The sequence below is a fragment of the Nycticebus coucang genome, chromosome 20 (assembly GCF_027406575.1).
Source record: "Nycticebus coucang isolate mNycCou1 chromosome 20, mNycCou1.pri, whole genome shotgun sequence".
Taxonomy (NCBI): Eukaryota; Metazoa; Chordata; class Mammalia; order Primates; family Lorisidae; genus Nycticebus; species Nycticebus coucang.
In genome coordinates this window covers 50,638,809-50,652,656 of record NC_069799.1, presented here as the reverse complement: position 1 = coordinate 50,652,656, position 13,848 = coordinate 50,638,809, and positions in this window count along the sequence as shown.

The following is a 13,848-nucleotide window of genomic DNA, read 5'->3' as shown; positions in this document are numbered from 1 at the left end:
TCATGGGATGCTCCCAATAAGGGACTCGGAGGTAGACGATTTTATTACTTTAATCGTAAATTAATAAATCAAATGAGAGGCATTCAGTAGATTGCAATCTTTCAGGGCCAGTAAGTGACCGAGTAGAAATTTCAACCAAGACTCGCCTATACCACTGTGTTGTCCCATTGTGTGAGTAGGTAAGATACAGTAGTTGTAACCATGGTAATGATCTAGTCTGTGTCTAAAAGTTTTGGAGATTTCTTCCCCATGAGAATACTAGGATTTCTTTGGTAATTATTGCATGGAAGTGTTATGAAAATTCTGTGACTTCTTTAGAAGGAGACAGCAGCTATAGATCAAGTTCAAATGCTAAATCTTGCCATAGTTCAAGAGAGTTCACAGTTTTCTTATGTTTTCCCACAATATTAGCTTTTGATTTCATCATTTCTGATCCACTGAAGTTTTAAAGACGTAAATGACCGGACTTAGTCACACAAAGGGACAAGGGGGTGCGGGGGAGAAACCTTTCTTGAGTCCATAATTGGGCCAGGTATGTGCTAGAGGTTTATTATTGTCTTAGATAATATAGAAAATAACTTCTGGTCTATGGCCATACCACCCTGAACGCACCCGATCTCATCTGATCTTGGAAGCTAAGCAGGGTCAGGCCTGGTTAGTACTTGGATGAGAGAAAATAACTTCTGTTCATTCATTCATTGAACATAGTGATGGAGATGAAGTGCAAGTTGGAGATGTACAGGTGAAAATGAGATGGTTAGAAATTGGGATGGGGCTGAGCTTTGGCCCAGGGATATGGAGAGAGAATGGGATGGGAATGGCCTTGAAATGACATTGGCAATGGTTTTATCACCATCTGAAACTGTATGTTTTACTTATTTGTTTATTGTCTGTTTCCCCCAGCTAGAATATAAGCACCATGAGGGCTTGGATTATTTTTTTTTCCTTTACTGTTATATTTTCAAGGTCTAGAGCAAGGCCTAGGATACCATAAGCATAAATACATTGTTGAGTAAATAAGTGATCAAAACATGACTCATTTCAGAAGTATTTATTCTACTGTGCCAGTCACTGGTGTGGACATGTCATGTTAAGAGACACTGCCCTTGCTCTTGAACTTGCAGTCTAATAGGGAAGATGAACCTATAAACAGGATATTAACAACTGACATGAAAGGAGCCCCTGTGAAGGCAAGAATTCAGAAAGCACCTGTGTGACCCTGCAGACCTAATCCCATCTTGGGGGCAGAGTGGACTTCCTGGAAGAGATAAAAGCATCTAAGCTGAGAGCTGTGGAACATGGAACAGAGACACAGGTGGGAAGGAAAGATATTTCAGACAAAGGGAGAAAATAGGAACAAGCTGAAGGCTAAGAGGGAGAGTGGCAGGTGCAGGGAACTCTAAGGTTGCTAATACTGTTCTTGCTTTGGTTTGGGGGAAAAGTAAAATGATTGGCCCAAGGTCACATTGAACCAAAATTCCAGCCTGGTTCTGTGCAAATCCAAATACCATGACTTTTCCAGTCTGCCATTTGCATGACCCACAGACCAGAGTCTCCCAGTGTTTTCTGATGCCCCCCATTTGCTTACCTAGTTGTCGCTTTCCAAATGGAAAGTGATAGTCATTCTGATTCCTGCCCAATATTACTCATCTCACTTCTTACTATCAAAGATACTCCTCAGAGAAGCACAAAGCTATCTTTTCATCTTTTTTTCCTGTGTGATGTGTACTACGACCAAACACAGCAGATAAGAGGTTGTGCTTACTTTCTTAGGACCCCAAAGATTCATTTTGTGAACTAATATGTACATTTCGTCAGCGTAGCTTGAAGGGCTGGAAGAATTCATATGCTTTCCCAAAAAGGCCAATGTTCGCCCTGGGGAATGGTTTCCATATGGGAATCATCATCCCTGTTCCAGGAGAATCATTGCCCAACTATGTGCTGAACCAAATTTGGCAATAACCAGGGTCTAACTAAATCTAGCGGAAGACTGGCTGTGTGTGGAGACAGTGCAATCTACATAGGCAGCACTTGTCTGCATTACCTCTTAGCCATCTTTCCCATCTTCTGGAGACTTCATTCACCCTGGCCCATAGAACCACCTATTTTCTGAGTTGGAAGCATTTCTGTCCTCTTATTTTTGTATTTCTGCTATAACCACTGCTTCCCTGTGCTCCAGACTTTTCTGTCTCCCCTTCACCTTTGTGAGCTCAGCAGGTATCTCACAAAGATAGGAACATAGTAATCTCTAAATCTGTAAAAGGCGGCCCTGTTGCAATCTGTTTTTGATACCATCGGGGACCATAATCACGTCCACTGCTGAGAGAAATTGACTCCGGCTGAATGCTTCAAACAGGCAATTCTAAATACTTGGCATCAGCTGAAAGCTCAAAGTCTTTTTTTCTCTCACAGAAGTGTTAACAGTCTTCAGGGCCATTTTCTGCCATTTAGGAACAAGGTACTAGGATTCAGAAAATCAGAGTCCTGCCTTTAGTTCTGCCATCTAGAATTCCTTCTGGAACCTCAGTGTCCTAATATGTAAAGCAGGACTAGGAACAGGGAACCTATTTCACAGTGTTGTCATGAGGAAGAAATGACATAATACAAGGCCAGTTTAGTTTCTGAACTCATCCTAGAAAAAGTGCTGCACGCTATGGTCACTAGATGGCCCCGGGGAGTACTTTGGAGGTGACCGTAGTGAGGCTCAGCAAGGAGGCATGTAGTACTTTTTGTAGGACAAGTTCACAAACTTAATTATCAGACCTTGTATGAAAACAGATGTCTTATAGCTCTTCCAGAAAGAGAGCTCCAAAAGGGCAGACTGAGCACTGCGATTGGCACACAGCTCCCCAAATGGAGTACCTCAGAGGCGGCAATAGTGATAGGAGACCTCATGAAGGATAAAGCATTCTGTAATGTAAGCTGTTAATATTGTTATTACTGTCTGTGTATTGAGATCCAAGGAGATATTTTTATTTAAAAGCCATCATTTCAAGCATGAGGTCTTGGCTCGGTGGATGTATGAACATTATTGATGAGTGTCAGGAACACCTCCATACCACTTGGAGTGCTTCCATTCACAAAGGAGAGCAGAAACACAGAAGTCAGGGATCTCACGGGAGGTGTTCTGTTACCCTCCCTTCTTGGCTACTTCCTAAGAGAACATAATTGAGATATTTTATAATTCTACCCAATGATATCTTAAATACAGTAGAACCTCCGAGGTTGACCCTCTCCCTCCCTATACTGACCACCTCCTTCGGTTGACCTAATTTTCATAGACTAGACATGCACCACATGTACACGTCAGTATAGGAGACCTCATTCCTTATGTTGATCACCTCTATATGTTGACCAGTTTGTTACAGTCCCTTAGGTGGTCAAATTACAGAGGTTCTACTGTATTTTAAAAACACTAACCTTAGGACTGAGAACTTAAAAATATGAGGTAAATGGTCCAGAAAGTACAACATAATGTTTAAGAGTTTGGGCTCTGGAATTACCTCAATGCTCTAACACAGTGTTTTGGGACTATACTAGCTTATACTACAGAAACAAACTATTCTTGAAATATCAGTGGTTTAACATACAGCCAATTTTATGAAAAACTGATGCAGGTCAATAATGATTCTCTTCCACCAAGTGTCTCAGGAATCCAGGCTCCTTCCAAATTAAGATACTGTTATTCCAACATATGGCTTCCCAACTTGCCAAGGAATGGGGGAAATGTTGTAAATAGACAAATCAGCTCTTGAATGCTGTGGCCTAGAGGGATCACTATCACTTCCATCTGTATTTCATTGGCTAGAAAAGTTGTATGGCTTGGGTAGTGTAGTCTTCCCATGATGCCAGGAAAGAGAGAACACTTAGGAGAAACATTAGGGGTCTCTGCTATATCCTGTGCTATACCCTGTTCCACCCTTTACATAGGCAAGTAACTTTCATTGAGTTAAGTTTCTTCATTTATAAAATAGAAGCAAAAATAATTTCTCCCTCGTGTTGATATTGTATAGATCAAATGAGATAGATACAAAACAATTAGCATAATACCTGGTACAGAACAAATACCCAATAAATATTAGATAATAATATTGCTGTTACTGATTAACAAATTGAACTAATAGTCAATTATATCGGTGATGAAGAAAGGCACTCCATAACTGACCCCAGTAGTACTTGAAGATCTTTCAGCACTGGAACCAGCTTATATCTAGGAGCTTTGCATTTTTCACATTAACTATTGAAACATTCATGATACACCTTATAATTTCTAGATGAAACTCCTCCTGCTATGAAGCCAGCACTCTCTTCCTTTAAATCTATTTTATCCAAAGGCTGGATGAAAATGCTTTTATGTGAGAAGATGTCAACTCTTGTGGGGTTTGTCATTTTCTGCATCAAGACCATGGTGTGATTTTTTTTCAGGAGCCTTCTTTGCATTGAAAACCATTTGGAGATTCACTTCTCTAGTAAGTCAGTAGATGGAAAAATTAAAGCAGATGCTCCCAGCAGGGAGGAACATTCTTCTGAGCTGGCCACTGATTCAAGAGCCACAACAAACAGGAAAGGCAAACCAACATATCATACTGGGCACTGGACATGTCACTTCATTTAATCCTCACAGCCAGTGTGTGAGGTCCCTATTATTCCCTCACTTACAGATAAGAAAACTGAGTCTCAGAAGGACTAACGGGCCCACCCGTAGCCTCAAAGCTAGTAAGTGGCACGGCTTGGATTGAACATGTTCTAAGGGAAGGGGAAAAAATAATACAAAGAACATACACTTGGAACAGAGAAAGAGCTGCACTGAAATCTCAGCTTGACCACTTATTAACACAGTATCTAGATTAAGTTACTCGAACCAGCTTATCCCCCTTTAAAAGGAAGATAATATTAATGGCAACAATAACAAGTTCTATAGGGCTTACCATGCCAAATTCTTTTAATGTGCTTTGTGTATATTAACCCATTTAATCCACACAGCCATCCTATTAAAGTGGATAGTATTACTATCCCTTTTTCACAGAACACACAAGATCTTGCGGCTGGTAAGCAGGAGAATGTAAATTCAAACCAGAGTCCACGTCGTTAGTTGCTGGTCTCCTCCATTCAAAAGAACAATGCTATGCAAAACAGGTCAAGTTCATGTCTTCCCATCATATATCTTCAGCGAATACCTATCATTATCACCTATTCACTCTGTAACACTGAGCTGGTATTTCCAAGCAGGTATCCCTTCCGGAAGGGCAATCTAGCCTGGAGACCGCTAAGGACAGGCCAAGCTATGAATGTCTCTTTGCTCCTTTTATCCATCAAAACATTCCTATCCCACCCTTTGCATGGGTCACTACAAAACTTTTGAGATTGGCTGTGTTATGGTATGTTATTTCACTTTCAAGAAACACAGTCGACAGCATCCTTTCTGATTCACCTGTGCAAGTTTCAACTTGCTCATCTGACCTGTGTTGCAGGGAGGGCTTCATTTGTTTCCATCCAGGCAGATTTTAAGTTTCTTGATTTTTCTGAATTTCAAAACTTCGTAATGACCTGTATATTGTCTTTGATTATGACTTTCTGTGGAGCGCAGACATTTGCAATTTCTCTAATCTTAAGTAGTTCTAATATAAGATATGACTGCCTCGTCTCCAGGAGTCTCTAACTGGTGGGTCATTTGTCCATTGGGGAGACGTCAGGTGATGGTATGTGGGGAGAGTAAGGCATTGGAGAGACCATCTACTGACTGGCGAGTTCACCAAATGGTATAATTGCTTTGAGATTTTATCACATATTTGAAGAGCTTAATTCTGTTAAATTGATTAGCCTTTATTCCTGTTGTTTGGGCCAGTTGCTAAGAATAAGTAGATCCTCATTTATCTTCAGTTCATTTGATCACAGAAATCTAAAAGACTAAAAGAAATTCTGCTTTCGGATGAGCAGTTAAATGAACAGAAACGATCCAAGGCCTGAAATCTCTAAATTAGCTATGGTAACTAATGAATTTGAAGGGAATGCTAAAAGAGAGACCCACTTGCTAGGTGAACAGAAAGCTGATTAACGACCCTGACTAGCGGTCATTGTAAGTTACGATGGAAATATTTTCTGAACCTCCAGGCAAAAGCACAGACAGAGAGAAGACAAATAACTCTCAGAGTCATTTCTTTCTTTTTTTTTTAGGTGAGTCTATGAGGGAGCTACAACTTACAAACACTCTCCTACACGGTGCTCTTTTAATCATCTTCCTTCTGAACACTGAACAAAAAGAGGAAAAGTTAGGGTTCCGTGAAAAAGTAGTCTTTTGTGATGGCCTTGTGTTCTTAATTTCTCACTCCAAATTTAAGGCCTGGAAAATATACAGTGTGCACACACATGCGCACGCACACACACATGCGTGTACTCATTTTAATACTATTGTATGTCCTAGGAACTGCAGGGTGCCCTTGGTAACTTGTAGAAATATGATTGAGCTTCAATTCGGCAAATATAATTGGAAGCAAGTTATGTCCAAAGGAGTAGGTTAAATTGCCTCATCGTGTTAAAAAAAAAAAAAAAAAAATGTCTGCAGCATTCACCTTGACACTGCTTTCTAATCCTTGTCTGATCAGTTACCAAGTCTTGTTGATTCTACTGCAAAGACATCTCCCTCCACTACCTTCCAACCCTTAGGAGTACCCAGCTGCTGTCAGCAGAATGACCTAACTTGTCCCTTGCTTTCCAGAGCCCCTTCGAGCTGACCCTCCTGTCCTCAGCCAGTGTCCCCACATGCCTTTTCTTGCTGTACCACGCTCCAGAGTCACTTGTTCTTGATTATTTCCTCCAACCAGACCTGTCCCTCCTGCTCCATAATATATATGTGTCTGGGTCTTCTGCCTGCATAACTTTTCACTCTGGCTTCTCTTTGGTCACTCCTGGTCATCCTTTAGGTTGTGACTTTAAATATTATTCCACCCTCCCCCAAAAATGTTCCATCCCAGCCTTTTCTCCCTCCTTTTCCCCACCTAGGACATCCTCCTTTGAATCCCTCTGTGGTTGTCTCACCTGTGTCTCTGTCATCACAGTTCATTTGCATACTTAGGGACATCATTAATTTGCAATCCCCCAAAACTCAAGCAACAAACCTTCAATGAGGAGGTAACTGCATTCCTAGTGTTCACTGCAGTTCCTCACACATCAGAGATGCTAAATATTTGTTATTCAGGAAATAGATGAAATAACTTCCTAATCTTGGAAAGAAAGAGAAAATTCTCAACTAACTTAACCTAAAGAAGAAAGAAAGACTGTGGGACTCCAGACAAGAGAGGCATTGATTCCCTGTAGTGGGACTGAGGGACTCTCCACTGGACTTAAAGGGGACTTTTACAGATAAGCAAAATTGAGAGATGCTAAACAGAAGGAAAGTCCTGCCCATTCCTAGATAAGCACTTGGCCAAAGGCAAGCAGGCTACCGGCCCTTTTGAGGAAGGGTGAGACGTCTAATCAAGCTCAGACATAAGGGATGATAAGCAAACACAGAGGCAGATGGCTGGCAGGGAGATTAGGGTGAAGGATGGCTTTGAACATGACACCAAAACACTGGGGCAAGGATGTGGATGAAAGGCAGGCTTCCATGTCCTAGTGAGGGAAGATGGCATGAGCACACAGGATTTTAGCAGCACCTTTTGGGTGAGTGAGAATGATCCAAGTGAAAAATAACTGAAAGTCTACACTAAGCCCCTGGTAAGTAAAATTAAAGCAGGGTACAGATTCAAGAACAGCGTAAAACATCAAAATCAAATACAAGTTTATTAACAGGAGTTTGTTGAGAACAACTATGACATTTCCCCTGTGAATAATTCATTCATTTGAATTTCTCCTTTTCTGGGAAATGACAGGGAGAGAGAGACACGCGCATACAGAGATGGGAAAAACTTGACCCAAACTAATTAGGCAAAGTGGTGAATGGATTGGCTCTCATACCACTGAGAGGCTGACTTGCTGCTGGAGGCTTTTTCTTTCTTGCCATATTTCATTTCAGCTTCACCTTGGGTATCAGTTTTGCTTTTGCAGACAGGCACTTCCTGAGCTTTTCCATGCTAAGGTTGTCACCACACATCCTGTAGGGGTATTAAAAAGCTAGAGAAGGGCTCTCAGTGACCTGGCAAGGCATCTCATCCATTCCCGGGGCCTGGAAGACTTGCTCTGAGCTAGCCCCTCTCTAGAACCATGGGCCTGATGCCATCTGCTGGGCTGGGCCTCTGAGTAAAGAGGGATTCCATTATGGGGAGAAGGAGAAGCTCCAGTGAGCAGAACAGTTGGTGTCTTGCTGCATCCACCAGGGCCCGCAGCATCAGAAATGTTGAATATTACCACATATTTGGGGAGAGCTCAGCAAAGCCTGTGTGTGCCAGCTCTTCTTGGCATCTCTGTGAGTTCAGTGATAAAGACGTTCATTTCCTCTGGGTGTAGGGAGGACACATGTCGAATAAAAGTCTTCACCATCAGCAAGATGTGGAATCAACCCCAGTAGCCATTCATCCACGGATAGATTCATAAACAATGGTATATACATACCATGGATACTATTCAGCCATAAAAGATGGTGACTTTACATCTTTTATATTAACCTTAATAGAGCTGAAGAACATTCTTCTAGTAAGATATCACAAGGATGGAAAAGCAAGTTTCCAATGTACTCAATACTAATATGAAACTAACAGATAAACAGCTGCCCGCTCACGTGAGAGAAAAACACAATTAAATTGAAGTGGAGGGGCTCGGTGCCCCTAGCACAGTGGTTACAGCACTGGCCACATGCACTGGTGGTTCAAACGCGGCTCAGGCCAGCTAAACCACAGTGACAACTGCAACTGTAATCCTAGCTACTTGGGAGGCTGAGGCAAGAGAATCACTTAAACCCAAGAGTTTGAGTTTGCTATGAGCTGTGACACCATGGCACTCTACCAAGGGCAACATAGTAAGATGCTGTCTGAAAAAAAAAAAAAAAGAAAGAAAAGAAAAATTCAAGTGGAGGGAAAGGCAAAAAGGGAGGGGATGCGGTAAGCGCTCACCTGATTGGCACAATGTAAGGGTATACAGGACACCGACTTCAGGGAGGAAAGTCATAGAAGTCTTCGTTAGCCTGTTTCAAGGGAGGAGGATGAAGAGAAAGTCAGAGAGAACTTCCCAATTCTGGGGCTTTCTCAAATGCCAAGGTGCCATCTTTTTTTTTTTAATTTCAGATTAATATGAGGGTACAATTAGGTTACATATTTGCATTTGTAGTTGAGCCCTTCACCCAGGAGGCGTGCTGTATCTTCACCTCCTTCACCCCACACACCCTCCTTTTTTCCCTTTCCCTCCACTTGAATTTGTGTTTTGCTCTCCCAGGAGCCCGCAGTTGTTTATCTATTAGTTTCATATTAGTATTGAGTACATTGGAAACTTGCTTTTCCATTCTTGTGATATTTTACTAAGAAGAATGTTCTGCAAGTCCATCCAGGTGAACACAAAAGATGTAAAGTCACCATCTTTTATGGCTGAATAGTATCCATGGTATGTATGTACCATTGTTTTTGAACCTGTTCATGGATTGATGGCTACTCGGGTTGATTCCACATCTTAGCGATGCTACCTACTAGCTTTGAGGCTATGGGTGGGCCAGTTAGTCCTTCTGAGACTCATCTTTTATGCCAGAATAGTATCCATGGTATGTGTGTACCATCGTTTATCAATCTATTCATGGATGGATGGCTACTTGGGTTGATTCCACATCTTGGCGATTGTGAATGGACAAGGTGCTATCTTCTGGGACATGGTGTCCTAAATCCCATCGCACACACTTTCACATCTCTCCCTAGATTTATTCACTTGTCTTATCATAATCCCAAATATTTTCTTGAGCATGCTTTGCTTGCAATTTGACAAAAAATACAAAGCCATCTTTATGGATCTTGGATTTGGCTAACTGAAAGATTATGATCTTCTAATGAAGTTAGAGATCATTTCATCCCAGAAGTAAAATAACATTTACATAGAAAAAGAAATAGCTGAACACAGTACTTTTGCTACTTCCGATTCTTCTTTGTTTCGTAGCTAAATAACATCCTGGATGGCCAGAAGGAAGTAAATACATGGAGTGAGTATTTCACTTAAATTTAAACAAAGCAAAACAAAGACCCATGACCATTCTGGGAATCTAACCCAGTTTGACACAACCTAACAGGTTCATTAAGGCTTTATGCCCTATATAAATTCAAAATAACTTATTTAAAAAAAAAGAACCGAGTAAGGCTAACTGTTCATCTTATAGTTCATATAATGACTCATACATTATTTTATAATAGCAAAATAGGAGTTGACAGCTGTGTATTTAGGCAATTATATCTAAGGGCAGATAATTTAAAACATGCTATACTTAAAAGAGATATCTTAATAGTCTTCAGATACCAAAGTCACTAAAATGTGAAATTATACTGCACCAAGAATGTTCAAATGATATTTTTATGGATTATAAATTATAAGATTTTCTCAAAGCCTCCAGGAAATCCTAGAATTTGTATTGGAAGCCATTCTGTGGAATTCCATAAAACATTTTAAAGGTAGGAATTTTCATAGGTCACTGAGGACTTCTGTAGGGTCCCAAAAAAGTGCAATGTCCATAAAACATCATGTTGATACATTTCCAGTTTATTTATCTTTGTGCCTTTCCTCCAGCTGTAACCTAACAATCATCCTATCTTTTCCTTTCATGTCACTTTCTTGCATTTATATCTAGATGTAAATGTGTTCAGTCATAATATTTCCTTCTGAGGACTCTGTTACCCAAAAATAATATTTGAAATGGCACCGAGAAACATTTTTTAAAGCTATTAGCCAAAAATGCCATGAATTGGGAGCAAGCCGGAATGGAAATATTTCTAAATAAAAAAGATTAGATAAACACAAATTTCACAACAGCCTCTATAATTTTAGGAAAACCGCCCTGCATGGGAAGCCCTGTGCTCCTAGTTGACTGGCTGGCTGTCTCTGTGCCATGGGTTGGCTGGTAAAAACACACTTTCTCATGTGTTCCTACACCCATAAACTGCCTTAAAAATAACCCTTAAGCTTTTCTTTTTAATGTGACAAATCAAATTAAACAGATTCAATTAGCCTAGGAGAACTGTTCTTTTTAACAGCTGTTGAGCTAAGATGGTCCATGAGTTTGCTAAGGATGCTGTAGCAGTGTACCACAGAATGAGTGGCTTAGACAGAAATTTACCATCTTACACTTTTGGAAGCTATAACATCAGGGGTCAGTGGGGCCAGCCTCATTCCTTCTGAGAGCTGTTAACAAAGATCTGTTCAGCCCTCTCTCGTAGGCTTGTAGGGGACCATCTCCTCCCTCTGTCTATCCCATCATCTTCCCTCTGTGTATGTGTTTCTATACGTAGGTCCAAATGTCCCCTTCTTATAAAGATATCAGTTGTATTAGATTAGGGCCCACCCTAATGACCTCATGTTAAGTCAATTACTTCTGTAAATACCCCTGAATACAGTCATGTTCTGAGATATTGGAGCCTAGGACCTAAAACATGAGTTTTTCAGTCACCCAATTCAACCCACAGCAGATGAGCTGACCTGGCTGCCTGACCACAAAAGCTGACCCTGGCCAGAAATATTATTAAGCATTACTCTCCTGGAGAGTAGTTGACAGTGTAGCTCCTGCAATTTGAGGGTCTGGATTAGAATACGTGTTACCTGTCTGACCGTACACTTAATCTCTCAAAGCCTCAGTTTCCACATGTGTACAATAGGAGTAAAAAAAGCACCTACCTCATTGGATATTCTGAAGTTTAAATGATATAATTCACAAAAATGATTAGTGACCAGAATTGATGTTCACTCAAACATGGTACTTCTTCATTATTATTAACATCATCAAGTTGTCTGTCTGCCATTGGGCCTTTTCCACAATAACACCTTTTATCCATATAGTTTTTAAAAGGAGTTCTCTTGGGCTAGTACAGTACATATCGGTAGTACCTCAAGGAACTTTGAAGGAAGGGTGCTATGTACCATGCCTGAAATCTGATTATATGTAGAAAAACAGTGGCAGTTTGAATGATCTTGGTCCCTACTCCATCCAATAAGTACTTATGAAAATTCTGATTCCATCAATGCCTTCAAAAATTATTTTCCCCACACGGGATTGGAAGGGGAGGTAATTGAACTAGAAATTGTAGTCCAGATCCTACTACTATCTCACTGTGTCTATCTGCTCTTCTATACCAAAGAGGATGCCTGACTTGAGGCCAAGACTTTATAATTTCTGGAATGGAGCAATGCCAATTCGCTTACAAATAGTTGTCTGTCCTCAGGAAGAGCAAAAGAGGATGTGGACACTCAGGCTCAAATCTTGCCTCACTCGAATTGGATATTTTACAACTAAAATCTTACTAGAATTTCAAATTTCTAAAAGAAAAAAGAAAGATTTTCAGGTCCTAGGTCACTATCTTCTTAATGCAAGTTTAGGTTAAACCATGATGAAACAGATACTATTTGACCTTTTGTCAACCTGCAAAAATAGTGGTATCCTGGAGTTCCACTTAATAGTTAAATTCTAAGAGACAGAAAGAATATGAACTTTATCTTGATGTTGGTTACAGTGAAATTCCTTCTATTGGTGGCAAAAAGCAAAGTTGGCTTCACCCCTGCTCCCAGCAGCAGAGTAAAGAAGAAAACATAGTCACACAAACTATCACTGTTGCATTGAAGCCTTTCTCATACTGAGATAGGTAAAGGTTGTAAACAGTTTTCTGGGATTAGGACCAACTAGAGAGCCAGTGAGGCCTGAATTGGCAAAAATAAAATTGCACAAACATGCACACTTATAATTTTAGAATGTCCTTCTAAAAAGAACTTAAGCTATGCCTAGAAGTTTGAGTGAGCATCACGCTGCATCGGGGGTGGGGACTCTGCATGTGTCCTCAAGGGGATTAAGGACTCAAAATCAAATGTACGTCTCATAACCCAGTGGTCCCCAACCTTGTTGGCACCAGGGACCCATTTCATGGAAGACAATTTTTCCACAGGGAGGGTGAGGGAGATTGGTTTTGATATGAGCCTGTAAGCAATTGATTTATTATGGTCTCTGCACAGTCAAACCTCTCTGCTAATCTGTATTTGCAGCCACTCCAGCTCACCACCTCAGCTCCACCTCAGATCATCAGGCATTAGATTCTCATAAAGAGCCAACCTAGATCCCTCACATGGGCAGTTTACAATGGGGTTCATGCTCCTAGGAGAATCTAAATCCACCACTTATCTGACAGGAGGCAGAGCTCAGGTGGTGATGTGAGCAATTGGGAGTAGCTGTAAATACAGATGAAGTTTCTCTTGCTTGCCCAGCAGTCACCCTCTGCTGTGCAGCCCAGTTTCTAACAGGCCACAGGGTGATACCATTCGGAAGCCCAGGCGTTGAGGGCAATAGTCATAATCAACTGTGGTGTCATTGGCAAATGCCCTGCAAGGCCGCCTCCTGCTAGGTCCATGAAGAGCAGCAGAGCAGAGGGCAGTTGAGGCATTGTGAGTAGAGTGCCTTGTATTTTGAATGCCCTTCCCTGTTTCCAGCTGGTTTCTACCTTGAGGTCTGAACCTGGATCAAGAGGAGGGGAGCACACTGGGGATTTTGTAAGTAACTAGGAGTCTGCTGCACACAGGAACAATCATGGAAGACTCACAACACCACCATCTCAAGGGGCTTGAGAGTCTGAAGTGATACACAAGTGAAGGGAAAGAGCAAAGGCAATAGCAGTCAGTGGGCTTTAAAAGAGCCCATAGCTACTCATGTTCAGCATAGTGAGGATAGGAATGCTGCCATGTAGGGGCATA